Raw genomic sequence first — 18,208 nt, 5'->3', positions numbered from 1 at the left:
GTTAAACATCTGACTTTTCTGAGCATGTAACATACAAAAAGGCAGTGTGGATCTCTAAGTGGGGAAGACAAGCAGAGGAAGTCACAAACATCCAACTCTAGTATCTTTGCAAGATACTGGAGTATCTTGCACAGTTCTTCCTTGAAACATGAAGATTAACTGAATAATCACTACAGTCCCTTCCAGCTTTGTATAAAATTTCTGTTACCTTTTCATTAGGACCAAAGGACTCAAAGGAATGATGGAGGAAATAAAACGGTCTTCTTCCAAAGAGAATCCAAAGATCACTAGACAGACACTATTATTAGTGTTTCAGTGTTGTAAAGAAGGTATGATTTGGAGCCAAGCTGACTTGACTTCAAATCCTGTTTCTGCCTTTCATTAGCTGTGTGTCCTTAGAAAAATGACTTAATCTCTCTGAGTCTCATGTTCTTCTTCTGTAAAATAGTAATAATACTAATACTACTAACAGTACTAATATTACTTCATAAGGATGTCTGAAATAAATTAAGATAGCAATCACCAGGCCTTACATATAATATAGTTATTTCATTTCAGTTGTTCATTTATTTATTTCAATAACACTGCGGCTGAGACCTGGTCATGATCATTTGATTAAGGAAGAAAGCTTGACATCAAAATCACTCAAAATTTCTTTCCACTTTAGGATTCTATGAATGGCTTTGAGATTTGTTGATCTGGCCTGTCTACATTTCTTTAACCAAAATCTTGTGTGTTCTGTGTACGTTGTTATATCGTAGTCTACCTAATTCCCCCCAAGCTTTACTTTGTCTGCCCCATAGGACAGTCACCAAAGCCTAGGAATCTTAAAATGATGTGAGCTGAAAGTAATTAATATGTCCATGTTGTCAGAGGTAAGCTATGCAGCACATCAATTATACTGAAGAGCAGTCTGCTATGCCAAAAAGAAAAAAAAAAAGTATAAATTGTTTCTCAACCAAAGAATGCCACTGAATATTGATTTTTCCAGTCTTTTAAAGAGTCTGTGTTTAGAATTTAGATCAGTGTTAGAACAATTCATTTACAAATGCATGTAAATAAGGTTAAAGGCCTAACTTAAATCTGTAATAAGTATATGTATGGAGAGTAGTTAAAGTTAAAAATGGCCTTCTGATAAGATGAACACAGGCTCTTTAACCAAAGATGCAGTTAGCATGCAGTAATAAAAGTTGGTGGTGACATCCTTCTAAATGTGGGTATGTATAACACATTCCCACTGTTAGAGAGCCCCACGAGAGATGGTGCCAACCCAAGAAAATGAGTTGTCTCTTAGCAATGGGATCAACTGTTTCTTTAGGGCTATCATTCCTTTAATGGGCATTTGCCAAGTATCTCTCGTTTATATTACATTTTACGTTAATAAAGTATGTTTGGAGTTCTGTAAGTAGTTGTCCTTTAGATACTTCTAAATTCAGTGCTTTTGTTGAAAAAGAAAAGAACATTGATTTTTAAAGAGACCAAAATGCTATCAAATTCACTAAAGAAGTTAAAAAGTGGTCCCTATCTCAACTCTGTCTCTAGATTAGCTCTTGACCTACCTTATTTTTGTTTTTATAGACCCAACCTTTCTGTTCAGGTTTAAACTAGTAGAGTCAAAAGCCACTCCTTGCGTCCCAGCCTCAACATTCAAAAGATATCTGAAATTAAACATCCCCAACTCTGCACCTGATTCCCCAAGATCTTTCAGGTCTATTCCTTCTCATCTCTGTTGTCAGAATCCCTTAAAATTACTTCCAGTTTTAAGAAACAAAACTCCAACTAAAACTGACTTGAATAATAAGGGAAATCATCATCTCACATAAGAATATTATAAGTGGCTCCATAAAGTCATCTAATATGGGGTTAGTTCTTTCTCTTCGCTCTACAGAAGCATCAATATACCAGCTGGATTCAAGTCCAAGAGCTAGAATACACTCCAGATATTTTAAGCAGGGTTAATTTTAAACAGGGACATTGGTGGTTTAGAAATGAGTGGAAGGGCTGAAGGAACAGGCTATAGGCTATGTCTACAGCAAAACTCCCAGAACAGTATCCCACTTACCAAAGGGAAAGTTACAAGGAGTGTCCCACTCAATATCCCACTGAGGCCACTTCTGAGCCCTAATGCAACCAAGAACCTGCTTCAGGACACGCAGAAAAGTGAGAAAGGCGTATTTGTAGCTGTTGTCTGGAGCTCAGAAAGCTAGATCAGAGAGCTGTCACCATTGTGCCTGCCATTCCGATCATTCTTTAAAACTCAGAAAGCTTGAGAATGGACAGAGGAACATGCCTGCGGGGAATCCCCACATCTCCAAAGCTGTTCTTGCCGGCAGATGCAGAAAGAGTGGTGCTGGAAAATGGCCTCCACCTCCCTTTCACCTGCCAAATAGCACATGAATACACACAACTGGAGGAACCCTTTTTCTAAGCCCAACTCGGCTAAAAGAGAATCTGAGAATTGTTGCTGTTCATTTCCTTACCATTTTAACTTGAAAGGAAATAGAATGGAAACTATTTAAAGTCATCTAGAGTATACAGGAAAATGAGCTCCTGAAGTGAGTCCCCATGAAAGAGCATGATGGATGTCAGCAGCAGTTTGGGCTGAGCCTCTAATGCAGTCCAACAGCATAGACACAACAGTTACTTCCTGAGTCATGGTGCATAGGCCCTCCCTTCAGTCTTTTTCGGCTGATTTAGGCCACTTGTTCACTCCTGGTCCCGTACCAGAGACCAGGCGATGCTATAGCCTGGTAGGCTTCATGGGACATTGCAGGAGAGTCAACCAGTGTTCCCTATAAGTCTCTGCTTACATATCATCAAATGAAAGAGATCTTTCCTAAAAACCTGTCTACAGTAGCCTCTCCTCATGAATGTTGTATTCCCTACCCCACTAATAAACCTTCATGTCACTTACCATACTCTGAAATTATCTTACCCACTTAATTCTTTGCTTGTATATTATCTCTTTTCCCTAAGGATATAAGCTCCATGAAGGTAAAGATCTTGTCTCTCCCTTTCACTTCTGTAACCCCATTACCTATAACAGTGTGAGATATATACCAGTTAATTGACTAAATTGATGAATGTATATGTATATGGGCTATCACTCATGTACTATAGAAATATATTATCACTATAGCTTTTATATTCTTCTCAGGTCAGTTTAGCACTTAAGTTAAAAGAGGATAAAAAAGCAAAAGCTGTTCAATTTGTGTGTGACTTATACAATTAATCTATTAACTGGGCTAGTCTTTTGGGATTCAGAGTTTGGTCCTATTATGTGCCAATTGTAATATCCTACTATGCGCTATTCATAAACCAGTGTCCTTAGCCTAATGAGCTCTAATGACACATGAAGATTAACAGTACAATACTATAGCTGTTATGGATGGCAGCACGTCAGTTCCTTAAAAAATTTAAAATAGGATTACCAAAAAAATAGGATTACCATATGATCCAGAAATTCCACTTCTGGTTATATACCCAAAAGAATTAGGAGGGTCTTGAAAAGATGTGCACAAATACCTTAATAGCAGCATAATTCACAACAGTCAAAAGGTAGAAGGAACCCTAGTGTTCCCTGACAGACAAATGGATAAACCAAACATAGTATATACACACAATGGACTATTATCTAAACTTGTAAGGAGAGGAAATTCTGACACATGCTACATGAACCTTGGGAATCTTATATTTTATTTATTTGACACAGAGAGAGCACACACGTAGGGGAAGGGGTAGAGAAAGAGGGAGAAGCAGTCTCCCCACTGAGGAGGAACCCTAAAGTGGGGCTCCATCCCAGGACCTGACCTAAGCTGAAAGCAGACACTTAACTGATTGAGCCACCCAGGTGCTCCAAACCTTGAGGATCTTATACTAGGCAAAATAAGCCAGTCACAAAAAGACTGTATGGTTCCACTTGTATAAGGTACCTAGCATGATCCAATTCATTTAAGACAGAAATTAGAAGGACAGTTGCCAGATAGTAGGGAAGGAGGAAAGGAGAGCTGTTGTTCAATGAGCATAGAATTTCAATCTTACAAGAAGGAAAGAGTTCTGGAGACTGGCTGCACAATAGTGAAAATATATTTAACACTACCAAAATATATACTTAAAAATCATTAGGAGCCCCTGAGTGGCTCAGTTGGTTAAGTGTCCAACTTGGTTTAGGCTCGGGTCATGATCTCATGGGTCCTGGCATCCAGCCCTGTCTGTTCACACTGAGCGGGAAGCCTGCTTAAGGTTCTCTCTTTCTCTCTCTCTCTCTGCTCCTCATCCCCAATTAAAAAAAAAAATCATTAAGATGTCAAATTTCAGATTATGTATATTTTACCACAATAAAAAAATCAGAGTTAAAAACAAGGTAGTATGAGCCAAGCACATTTTATGTAAATCACTTAATCTTTATAATTATATAAGATAAACACTGTGAATATCCCTATTTTTAAAATTCCATCACAGAAAAGTAAAATTAGCTTGATCAAGGTTACAGGGCAGGACTGGGGCCAGAATTTAACTCCAAAAATCATTCCCTTAAGTAGCACATGTACACACTAAAAAGCAATAGTGTTCTGCTCTCTAAGGTGAACACATTCATACATATCAAAGTTGCTTCTATGTTAAGCAAGAAGATAAGAAATCCTGCACTTGGACTAAACTTATTTAAAAAGTAAAACTTCTTCAAAATAAATAAGGAAAGAAAAAAATAAATAATGAAAGTTAACTGTAACAGCTGAGAGCACATAATCTAAAAATATTTAGGTCAAGGGACAGAAGAGAAAGGCCAGAAAGAGATCACAGTGTAGAATGCATCATCTAACAAAGGTGGCAGTGCAAACCCCTGGAAGAAAAAAAACGAGCAACAGACAATGGTAGAAGCGATTAACAAATTACTTACAGGAAATAAGTTAAATCTCTTCCTCCTGTCACGTATTAAAATAAATCACATTCACTAATGAACTAAGAGCAGAAAACGGAGCCAGAAGATAATTAGAAGAAAATAGGGCTACATATCTGGATGAGAATAGACTTTCAAGGATGAAGACATTAAAATAAAATGACAAAGAAAAACATGACTACAGAAAATTAAAACCTTTAGTTCCCCAAAACCATTATAAACAAGATGGAGTGAAAAAACAATATGGGGAAAATGTATTTGACAAATGTAGTGGAGACTAATAGCTAATATCTTTAGATAAAGAGCTATTATAAATCGATAAGATGCAAACACTTCATTAGGAAACTCAACTGAAACCATGAATAGCTCACATCTAGAAAATATACATGGATAAGTACAATATGAAAAACATTCAACTTCACTACATTCAATCAACTGCAATTTTAAACAATGAAAGAGCATTTTTATCAAGAAAAAGGCATTTTTTTCTATGACAGTATTCAAAGGCTATAAGGAAGAGGGCACACATATACACTAAGGGCAAATCAGTATATATATGTCAAACTATACACTCTCTTCTAGAAATTGATGCCAAGATTATCACCAGAGATCTAAAGATTAGTTGTAAGAAATTTATTTTTTTTAAAAGAGAAAGAATAGCTAATTAAGTTCTGATTGTCAATGGCTAATATTTGAAAGCCATTAAGACATCAGTTGTTTTTTTTTTTTAAGATTTTATTTATTCATGAGAAACAGAGAGAGGCAGAGACATAGGCAGAGGGAAAAGCAGGCTCCCCCTGGGGAGCCCGATACAGCACTCCTTCCCAGGACCCCGGGATCATAACCTGAGCCAAAGGCAGATGCTCAACCACTGAGCTACCCAGGCATCCCAAGACATCAGGTTTTCAAAGGGTACTCAATAATATGGAAAAAAAAAAAATGTTGAAATAGTGAAGTGAAAAAAAATAAAACACAAAAAACACAAAATGTGTAAATATGTATGTATATATATGTTTTTTAACATACAAAAGACCCATATATTTGCATTTAGCTATAAGCAAAGAAAAGCATTAGAAGGAAATTCACATTCATGTTAATAATGGTTATACCTAAGAAATAGAATGTTGGTTTTATTTTTCTGTATTTTTCAAATATTCTCTAATACATTAGAACTATGATTAGAAAACATTCAATTATATTGTAAATATTCACTTTTTAGATGTATTAATCTGGTTAACATTTATTGTTGACCATTGTATTGTGCTAAGGGACTATCACAGAAAAAATAAAAGTAGCAATAGATAACAAAAATAGCTCCTGATAAATGGACTACTCTGGGAAAAGAGGCCTATGTCAGTGTGAGGTTTGTAATGTAAGTGAAGTAAAATCTGAAACACAACGGCAGGGGAACTGATATTGTAGGTGAAAGCCAGGAAAGCTTCTCAGAAAAGGTGGCATATATGCTTTATATGAAAAAGACTAGAGGCCCATCTGGTGGAACAGTGGGAGAAGGTTCTCTCAACAGTTGGCTTCACCACTTAAGACTGGAGGAGCCCCAGCCTCCAATAAAAATCATAAAGTCCATCTTCAGTGCCTCCCTCTTCTTGCTTCTCCACCATTTACACAGCTCCCTTCTTTCTCATCCTCATTCACTATATACCTAAGAGATAGATAATCCTAGAGCTTTTTGGAACCCCCTGTGGACTGCCATTACTCCAGAAGAGAGTCCTCTTAATTAGGGTCCAAGGATTCACTCTTCCTCAGTATTTATAATTTTACACTTAGTCTACCTATGTTCTAGGGGTGAAATAAAAGGTATCCCCAATCTTAAAGTAACTTCAAGTACCAGGCAAGTATGTTAGGGAAGTTTAGCTGAGAAAATAGATCAGAGCAACCAAAATCATACCATGTGGCAAATGACTGTTCATCTATTTGAAAATCTTTTGCTGTTACAGGCAATTTTGATATGCTGGCTATTTTTCAGAAATAAGAAATAATGAAGGGATACAACTACACTTAGCATCTATTTTTTAAACACTGACTAACTGCTAGTAATCACTCTCCAGGAAATAAGTTGCAATTGAAAAGTGTTGTGAAAATATTGCACAAAATGCACCATGGGTTAAAAAAAAAATGAAGATTTAAATACAAGAAATAATCTCTGTTAAATATGTCTTCTAGAGAGATCCACCATGTCCCAATCCTTAAATTAGAAAGTCAGCAGAAAGATGAACTGAATCCCAGATGTTAATTGCACAGGCTTACTGGATTAGAACTACAGATAATTAATTGCTCAATTTTAATATGCATTGGACTAAATGGATGATAAGATTTTCAGCTGGTTTTGAGGTCCAGAAGGGAAAGATTATTTCCTTACAGGCTTGGGAGCCCTAGGAGCCAAAGACATTTAAAATGTCTGTATTTAGTGAGTAAGAAGTTAGGTAAACAGAAGAGGTTAGGGAATGGGGTAAACTTGCACAGAGTACAGAAATTCAACTTCAAATTGCATTTTTCTATTTGAAATTTAGAATATAATTCTGTATGAGAAAGGAGGTTTTATTTTTTTTAATTGCAGCTTCAATGATTATCATTCCTGTCCCATAATGTCAACATTAAATCCAGACTGATCCAAAGTCCATTACTTCCTATTTGAAAAAAAAAAAAAAAAAGACACTGTTTATCGCCTAGATAATTAAATTTTTTATGTCCCTAAGAATTCAAGAGCATGCTACGGTTAATTGGGAAAATTCTGAATTATGTCTCAGTTGTGCCCCTCCTTTTATTTTTTTTTTTTATCAGACTTGTAACAAAGCAAATGATGAAGAACCAACAATTTGCCAATGCTGAGTGTCCAGAAAAAAATATGTGGAGAGAATTCACACAAGCAGATACCATTAAAAAGCTGGCTGCAAAGGTAGATGATGAAGGTTGAGAAGGTGCAAGACAGTTCAGACAACTGCTGTGCAGAAAAAAGCCCCCTATCCAGCATAACATATGGGCTGCTTAAACAGAAGGAAAACTAGCACCCTGATAACCCTGGCGTACTAGGATGGTTGCCTGCTGCACAACTTGGATATCAACTCTCCTTGTACATCAGAATCATCTGTGGAGCTCGTTAAAAAAGATGGAATTCTGGGCTCCATTCCCCTAAAATCTGATTTAAGAGGTAAAAGTGAGACACAGGATATTCCATTATATCTTTGAACAAATGGCACAGCGAAAGCCCAGCTAGGTTTGATAATTTATTTTGAGTTTTTAATTTAATTAAAAAATGAAATATAGGTAGCATTCTGATGATCATTCATTTTATCTGAATGATTGGATATGCTCAAGGATGAATGACATTAATAGAGGTATGATAATATCAAGGATTGCCTATAGGGTGTTTTTTCAAGGCACTTTAGAATCATTGGTCTCCCTCAGAGGTGAAGAGACTTTTCCAAGGTCATACTGAATTAACATACAAAAAGAAGTAAAAATTGAATTCTCATATTAGAAAGTGTTTATAATTGTCCAATAAGCTATAAGTTAGTAAACATGAATATTGCCATATTTCTTAAATTTTAAGATGCCTATTCATTCATTTTTAACATAAGTAAATAGAGATGCATCTCATGATTAAGTGCTTAGAAATGGTGGCATTTCTTTTATCTAAAATATAAAAACAATGGTGTTCTTACAACCAACAGTATCACAGAATCAAGGACATATGGGGTGTGTGTGTAACACACACATGTATGTGTAACACGTAACATTTCTCTGAAACAAGGCTTTCTATTAATTAGTTCTGTGTGTGTGTGGCTTACTGTCAGTTCTCAGTTAAGGAAATCAAGACTCCTCTAGGATTTTGATGGAATCTTGTCTCACATTTAGATCTTTCATCCATTTTGAGTTTATCTTTGTGTATGGTGAAAGAGAGTGGTCTAGTTTCATTCTTCTGCATGTGGATGTCCAATTTTCCCAGCACCATTTATTGAAGAGACTGTCTTTCTTCCAATGGATAGTCTTTCCTCCTTTATCGAATATTAGTTGCCCATAAAGTTCAGGGTCCACTTCTGGATTCTCTATTCTGTTCCACTGATCTATGTGTCTGTTTTTGTGCCAGTACCACACTGTCTTGATGACCACAGCTTTGTAGTACAACCTGAAATCTGGCATTGTGATGCCCCCAGATATGGTTTTCTTTTTTAAAATTCCCCTGGCTATTCGGGGTCTTTTCTGATTCCACACAAATCTTAAAATAATTTGTTCTAACTCTCTGAAGAAAGTCCATGGTATTTTGATAGGGATTGCATTAAACGTGTATATTGCCCTGGGTAGCATTGACATTTTCACAGTATTAATTCTGCCAATCCATGAGCATGGAATATTTTTCCATCTCTTTGTGTCTTCCTCAATTTCTTTCAGAAGTGTTCTGTAGTTTTGAGGGTATAGATCCTTTACATCTTTGGTTAGGTTTATTCCTAGGTATCTTATGCTTTTGGGTGCAATTGTAAATGGGATTGACTCCTTAATTTCTCTTTCTTCAGTCTCATTGTTAGTGTATAGAAATGCCACTGACTTCTGGGCATTGATTTTGTATCCTGCCACGCTACCGAATTGCTGTATGAGTTCTAGCAATCTTGGGGTGGAGACTTTTGGGTTTTCTATGTAGAGTATCATGTCATCGGCGAAGAGGGAGAGTTTGACTCCTTCTTTGCCAATTTGAATGCCTTTAATGTCTTTTTGTTGTCTGATTGCTGAGGCTAGGACTTCCAGTACTATGTTGAACAGCAGTGGTGAGAGTGGACATCCCTGTCTTGTTCCTGATCTTAGGGGAAAGGCTCCCAGTGCTTCCCCATTGAGAATGATATTTGCTGTGGGCTTTTCATAGATGGCTTTTAAGATGTCGAGGAATGTTCCCTCTATCCCTACACTCTGAAGAGTTTTGATCAGGAATGGATGCTGTATTTTGTCAAATGCTTTCTCTGCATCCAATGAGAGGATCATATGGTTCTTGGTTTTTCTCTTGCTGATATGATGAATCACAGGCAACACCCTTTTTGAACTCGGCCATAGTAACTTCTTGCAAGATACATCCACGAAGGCAAAAGAAACAAAAGCAAAAATGAACTATTGGGACTTCATCAAGATAAGAAGCTTTTGCACAGCAAAGGATACAGTCAACAAAACTCAAAGACAACCTACAGAATGGGAGAAGATATTTGCAAATGACATATCAGATAAAGGGCTAGTTTCCAAGATCTATAAAGAACTTCTTAAACTCAACACCAAAGAAACAAACAATCCAATCATGAAATGGGCAAAAGACATGAACAGAAATCTCACAGAGGAAGACATAGACATGGCCAACATGCACATGAGAAAATGCTCTGCATCACTTGCCATCAGGGAAATACAAATCAAAACCACAATGAGATACCACCTCACACCAGTGAGAATGGGGAAAATTAACAAGGCAGGAAACCACAAATGTTGGAGAGGATGTGGAGAAAAGGGAACCCTCATACACTGTTGGTGGGAATGTGAACTGGTGCAGCCACTCTGGAAAACTGTGTGGAGGTTCTTCAAATAGTTAAAAATATACCTGCCCTACGACCCAGCAATTGCACTGTTGGGGATTTACCCCAAAGATACAAATGCAATGAAACGCCGGGACACCTGCACCCCGATGTTTATAGCAGCAATGGCCACGATAGCCAAACTGTGGAAGGAGCCTCGGTGTCCAACGAAAGATGAATGGATAAAGAAGATGTGGTTTATGTATACAATGGAATATTACTCAGCTATTAGAAATGACAAATACCCACCATTTGCTTCAACGTGGATGGAACTGGAGGGTATTATGCTGAGTGAAGTAAGTCAGTCAGAGAAGGACAAACATTATATGTTCTCATTCATTTGGGGAATATAAATAATAGTGAAAGGGAATATAAGGGAAGGGGGAAGAAATGTGTGGGAAATATCAGAAAGGGAGACAGAACGTAAAGACTGCTAACTCTGGGAAACGAACTAGGGGTGGTGGACGGGGAGGAGGGCGGGGGGTGGGAGTGAATGGGTGACGGGCACTGGGGGTTATTCTGTATGTTAGTAAATTGAACACCAATAAAAAATAAATTAAAAAAAAAAAAAGGAAATCAAGACTCACCTAGGGTAGAAACTGGAAATAAACTCCTGGATCATACACATCTGCTACCACACGCAACCGCTCACTGAGTACTGATGACATTATTTCCACATTTTCAGACCTTTCCCACCTTTCTAACATTACTGCTTCAACTGTTCCCACTACTGCAACCTAATCCAAGATGCCACAGAGTGGCCACATTGACCCTGGTTAAACACATATTTGATCTTGTTACTTTCTTTTCAAAATCCCACTGTTCCCCAGCATTTGAGTCAAGTACCAAACCCTCCAAATGGTATCTAGGATCCTCTGAAATCTGTTCTTGTCCTTCCCTTCCAGTCTCTTAGTTGTCTGCTGCCTCCTCCTGATGCTGATCAGCCCAGTCACTATTTTTAGAACTTACAGCCTTTCTGCCACATTTCTATCAGTTGAAACTTAACGAGATCTAGCTCAACAGTCACAAATGACTAACAGACTCATGAAAAAAACAAAAAAAGCTCAACATCACTCGGCATCAGGGAAATATAAATAAAAAACCAGAATGAGATACCACTTCACACAGGTCAGAAAGGCTACAATTAACAAGTCAGGAAACAACAGATGTCAGCAAAGATCCAGAGAAAGGGGGACCTTCTTATACTGCTGCTGGGAATGCAAACTGATGCAACCGCTTTGGAAAATAAAATGGAGTTTCGTGAAAAGTTAAAAATAGAACTACCCTATGACCCAGCAATTATACTTCTAGGTGTTTATTCAAAGGTACAAATATAGTGATTCGAGGGGCACTGCATCCCAATGTTTATAGCAGTGATGCCCATAGAAGCCGAACTATGGAAAGAGCCCAGATGTCCATCAACAGATGAGTGGATAAAGAAGTGTGGCGTATATATACAATGGAATATTACTCAGCCACCAAAAAGAATGAAATCTTGCCATTTGCAGTGACATGGATGGAACTAGAGGGAATTAAACTAAGTGAAATAAGTCAGAGAAAGGCAAATACCATTTAAGAAATGAAACAGCTGAACATAAGAGAGGGAAGAAAAAATAAAATAAGATAAAAACAGAGAGGGAGGCAAAGCATAAGAGACTCTTCACTACAGGAAACAAATTGAGGGTTTCTGGAGGGGAGTTAGGTGGGCGGAAGGGATAACTGGGTGATGGGCATAAAGAGGGCACTTGATGTAATAAGCACTGGGGGTTACATGCAACTGATAAATCACTAAATTCTACCCCTGAAACTAATAATACACTGTATGCTAACTAAATTGAATTTAAATAAAAGCTTAAAAAGTCACATCATCCAAACGTTTCTAGTCCTCCCATCAAAATTAATTTCTCCCATTTTAGCATTCTAGTAGTGGGTAGGACCACTAGCATGTAACAGTCCAAAGCCCTGCCACATGTGTGCCTATCTGTCTATCCAAACAGATGATAAGCTTCCTGATAACAGAAACTGGGTCTTAATCATTTTAGTTTCCTCCCCAGGGTCAGCACAATACACTGCATGTTGTATGTATTTAGTAAGCACAAAATCTTTAACCAAGTCAGAACTGATCCTGAAGTCAGGTGGCCACAGGTTAAGGATACTATAAATAAAGCTTGAACTAAAATTCTTAGTTCCATGCTGGGCACCTGCAGATCTTTATTAGGTTCCACCAGGGATGGTATAATTTTAGATAATAGTATGCTGATGATGCACAATCTTCCTCCTCGTTCTTGGCTAAACCCAGGGATGCAATTTCCTATTTGATTAAGAGTATGACAGCAGTGAGAACTGGATTATAAAAATTTACTGTAGGGTTGAGAATGTAAGTCCAACTGTGGATCAAATGGGAGACATTCTAAATGGCATTTTTTAAAGGAAGTGTTTGAACAGCCTATTTCCAAATAGCTGGTATCAGCTTTAGCATTATGCCAAGTTTTGGTAACTATCTAATTTCAGGGCAAGTGCTCATTCCCTTGTCTGCAGGATCTAGAAAGAAGGTGGCAATTACTATCTGTTGTTCAGATGTCTGAGACTATCAATTCTTGTAATTATATCTCAACTAGGTGATTTTTACCATTTGTTTACATAGAGATATATAAGCTTTATAATATATCAGGCTTCACATAGCAGCTCCCAAATTCTGCCTTTAAATTTAAATGATGGGGGCAGCCCGGGAGGCTCAGCGGTTTAGCGCTGGCTTCAGTCCAGGACATGATCCTGGAGACCTGGGATGGAGTCCCATGTCGGGCTCCTTGGGTGGAGCCTGCGTCTCCCTCTGCCTGTGTCTCTGTCTGCCTCTGTGTGTGTGTGTCTCTCATGAATAAATAAATAAAATATTAAAAAAATAAATTTAAATTTTGAGTAATGATACATTTTAAACAAAGTTGCCTTCTCTTTGACATAGCAATATTCAAAGGCTTTCTACCAAAAATCCTAGAAGATCCCTTGGGGTTTCCTCTCTAGCTCACCTCAAGAAATCCTCAAAGGATATTAAAGAATCCTGAAATGTTTTGTGGCTTGCATTAATTTTTTTAACCATTGGTCATGTCTTCATTGCAATGACTCTCTTAAAAGTGTGAGCTCAGCGGGGATCCCTGGGTGCCTCAGCAGTTTAGCACCTGCCTTTGGCCCAGGGCATGATCCTGGAGTCTCGGGATCAAGTCCCACATCAGGCTCCCTGCACGGAGCCTGCTTCTCCCTCTGCCTGTGTCTCTCATGAATGAATGAATAAAATCTTTAAAAAAAAAAAAAAAAAAGCCTAGGCAAATCAAAATAGTAGGTAATAATTTCTCTATGTATCTGAAAGTAGTAAGAAATCACATACACACACACACACAAGAAGAGTGAGCAATTCAAACTATCCCTATAATGGTTCACTAGCCTCAGCAACCACATTTGTAAGAAGGCAAGGGCCTTATGTTCAACATTAGGAGAAGTAATTATATGTTCTGTACTATGCTACTGAGTAAAATATGCAAATGTGAAGTACACATACTCACTATTATATATATACATGCAAATATAGTTTTGTAATTACAAAAATAGCAGTATGAGTCCTTGATCTCTACCTGGCACATTTCTAAGTACCTAAAATGCATTTTTGTTATATGCCCACAACATCTCTAAGGATAAATTTCATCTCCACTTTACAGTCTAGGAAATTGAGACCAAGGTCACATAGGAAAGAAAACAAGAACAGTCTAACTTGATAGCCTGCCATGTCATCCTCCATGTTAATCCATCCCCACTCTGCCAAGGGATTCATTAAATAGTGTGCATAAGAGAGTTCATTTCATGACTTCATTTTACCCGGGTAATTCCCATCCTGAGAAAAGAACACATTACCCCTGCACCTCGTCTCTCCTGTCTGAGGCCACAGCACTATTTCTGAGTCCCAGCCCCAAAATAAAATACAACATGTGGCCCTGTGAGTTACATCTCCTCCCAAGTCTCTGCTTTTGAAAGTCTACAGTTCCAATTCTAGGAAGGGTGTCACGAAAAAATGTCCCCTTAAGTTAGGCTTTTCCCCCAAAGCCCAAGCTTTCTTTCCACTTCTTAAAAGTCTATTTCTTAAAAGTCTAGTCAATTTTGGTATCTACAGTCAAAGCAGACATAATCATTTTTTAAAGACTTGGTTATATTTTACTATTTACTCAAGCCAAGAACATTTATCATGCCTGCTAAGTGTAAGCTGCTCTCCTGGGTATTATGAGAAACACAAGACAGAATGCCTAAAAGACCTTAGGTTCTGAGAGAAGGAATGACAGACATGCACAAAAATAAATAAATAAATAATAAATAATAATAAATTAATAAATAAATAAAGCAAAAATAAATAATTTAAAAGCCTGCAGCTAAAAAATAAATTTAAAAAAATAAAAAAAAATTAAAAAGCACAGTTTAACGACCAGAGATAATAAAAGAGATGTTACATAGCAGCACATAACTGTCAACTGAATTGTGTTGCTAACTACTCTACAAGGTAGCATTCATTCCAAGCAGGAATCATTTGCTCCTCTCAGGGTGGGTACCTGGATTAGAGGTGTTATACATAAAGCACTCAACCTGTAAAAGCAACTCAGTAAATGATGATGATGATTTATAAGCATCATAAAGATATTATCTTAGTATTATAATATATTATATTAGTGTGATGTTGACCATTTACATATAAATTTTGCTCACAACCACCTTGTAAGATATGAGTCGATGATACAGGCCATCTGACTCAAAATAGGAATTTGAGGAAATGTCGAGCAAGTTTGTGTTGAATCCCTGCTCTCAAGGAACATCTGAGTTCATGAAATAGGCAGAGACCACAAAGATTGAGCAATAATTGTTTCATCAGGAATGCAGAATGGATTCAAGAAAAACACAAATGTCTCCAGACTTAACCAGACAGTTGAGATAAAAATCGAGGATTTAGGTTAAAAGATACTGCTAACAAGATCATAGGACAGGTTTAAATATCTAAGAGGCTGTTTTACAGTCAAAAGTGGCCTTGTCTGAAAAGATTCAATTTAGGACACAAAGGAAGGTGGGGACCCATATTTAACAGCCTGAGACAAGAGATGATAGGGTGGGACCTTTCCCAGAAATAGGGCTTCAGAGAAGTTACTGATTTGGAAGCTATTAAAAATCCACAGTGAAATCTTACAAAAAGAGAGAGACGACTTCTTATAATTTACACCAACAGAAAGCAGTTAGGAAGGAAGAATAAATGTTAGTTAAACTTTAAAGATTAAATTACAAATTTACTCAACGGATTTAAACTTTCACTGCACAAGTAGCAATTTTAAGTCATAAGGGATCTGAAATGTTTCCAGAGTTTTAAAATCGACTATTTTACTATAGTGAAAAAAGATCTTCACTTTGTACATAGCAAATCCTCTGCCTTGTAATGGGCTGGTATAATTGCAGTTTCATTGAAATAATTTTACTGCTACCTTGCTAGTTTTCTGTTAATTATCATTTCAGAATAAGAAAAACTATTACTTTTAAAGCCTACATTAAAGAGGGCTTAAGCAAGCATAGAAAAGAAAGGCAGCATGGGAAAATATAAAAAGACACTATTAATATTAACAGTTATAGTTGGACACTTGTTCATTTAATAAATCTTTGCAATATTAGCAAGATGGATGAGGAGTAGTACAAATGAGAAGAACATGAGATAAGCGATCATTTGTTATCATTACTGAGATATAAAGTATGATTCAGTGTTTCATAATGGATGTTAAATTTGATTTAACATATGGTTGGCTCATTTGCTGAAAACTATCCTTAAAGATATAAACTCATTCTAAAGTCAAAGCCATTGTCTTAATAGCAGGCTTGGAATTATCTCTCCATAAAAGACTGAATAAACTCAGTAAACACAGGCTTGGGGAGAGGATGTGCAAAACCCATTTTCTGAAAAAACAAAAAAAACAAAACAAAACAAATGTGCCATATATCCAGACTCATTGAACATATTATAGAAAGTATTATTGCCTATGTTGAAAAAGTAAAGAATTAATGTATTTTTAATATCCATACAGATACAGTCTGTTGAAATATTCAAATGATCAGTAGAGAAACTGTTCTGATTCTAACTGTTCAAGGAGAAATCCTTCTTTGTCAACTTCATCTCTGTAATCATGTAAATTCCCACCTTAAACTCAGTGGATTAAGCCAATCATTGCAAGTACTGTTAAAACAATTTATACTTTATCCTTGCACTTTGGAAGGGATCTGACCTGAAATGAGATACACTTAGAAATTTTTGTGACATGAGTATACTCCTATCACCACACAAATTTGTCTGAGTTCTCAGTTCTATCAAGAGAAATACATAAAAACATTTGAACAATTTATCTATCTCCTGGAGACACAAGACTAGTTTGAAGACTAGAGGTCTTTAGCAGTCCCTGTGTTAATCCTGTGGGTGAAGGCTTACTTCACAAGCAGTCAGTATCTGTTCCAAAATCAAGTTTATTAATAAAATGTCTACCTTAAAAACAAAGCTTGAATCTTCTGTTTTAACTGATGATTGTTCATTTCCACATCTTTGGGTGCCTATTCCTATAATCCAACCTACACTCATCTGAAATAAGACACTGCTGGGCACCTCCATTATCGTGCCTTTGAAAATGATCTAGGTGTGAGGAGCAATACTCCACCTTGCTGCATGCATTAAATCAGTGTCTGTTGTTATGTTGCCTCTTGTCTGATCAAAGTGTCATTTAATTCACATTTAGCTCTCAGATGGACACCTACAAAAGAGAACTTCAGCCAAATAAGCCTGATGTACCCATCCTTAGTTTATACTCTCTACTGAGTATTACTCTTACTTGGCGTGGATTTATTTATCGACAACAGGAATCCCCACATTTAACACCAAGTAGCCTTGTGCCACTGAATCAGTCACCACTACTTCCCTGGGCTTCATTTCCCTCATTTGTAAAATGAGGGCCTCAACTGACATCAGTGATTCATGAAAAAAGTATCCACTGCCACACTGGCTACATAATCAGCCCGAGTCCTTTGTCAATAGATTAGACCTAAGAATCTAGGGACCAACCCAACAGATTTGACCTGAGAATTCAGGGGGCCCTGAAAATTCTGCATTTTAGTAAGTGCCCCAATGATTTGCATGGGTATGTCCTATGGAAATAATGGGATAGATATACCAGAAGAATCTACAATATTATGTACTGAATCCATTCAACCATTAGGTGAAAAAAGAAAAAAACATTCTGAGTCAGATCAATAATTCATTGTATATAGATATCTAGTAGCCCATCCAAAACACTGACCTCAAAAGGCCATGGAACCAGATTGGCCTGATAGAGATGAGGAGCCCAGTAGTCAGGGTTTAGAGTTCCCACTCAGCTCTCTGCCCAGCTCTGACTCTGGCCATGTCTGTTAACCTTTTGAAAGTCAGGGCTCCTTCTCTATAAACTCGGTATAATAAATCCTACCTTAGAAGGAGATTGTCCAAGTTAAATAAAAAATACTCACATAAAGTACCTGTGACCCTGAGATCATGACCTGAGCCGAAATCTCAGAGTGTGAAATTAGGGTTAGATGCTGAACAGAGTGAGCCACCCAGGTACCCCTCCATTCTCCTACTTCTTGTCCTATCTGTGACCCAAAGGCTGACTTGCATGGACTACACTGACAGGCTTCTTGTCTTCTTGCTTTCCAGGCAATCTGG

At 37.3% G+C, this 18,208-nt stretch overlaps 1 protein-coding gene across 21 annotated transcripts in view; it reads right to left on the bottom strand.

Moving 5' to 3' along the window:
• FHIT (fragile histidine triad diadenosine triphosphatase) overlaps positions 1-18,208 on the bottom strand; it is a 1,380,560-nt gene that overhangs the window by 360,369 nt on the left and 1,001,983 nt on the right. The window lies entirely within an intron of this gene.

The sequence above is a fragment of the Canis lupus genome, chromosome 20 (genome assembly GCF_003254725.2).
Source record: "Canis lupus dingo isolate Sandy chromosome 20, ASM325472v2, whole genome shotgun sequence".
In the NCBI taxonomy this organism is placed as follows: domain Eukaryota; kingdom Metazoa; phylum Chordata; class Mammalia; order Carnivora; family Canidae; genus Canis; species Canis lupus.
This window is presented reverse-complemented; position numbering and strand designations above follow the sequence as displayed.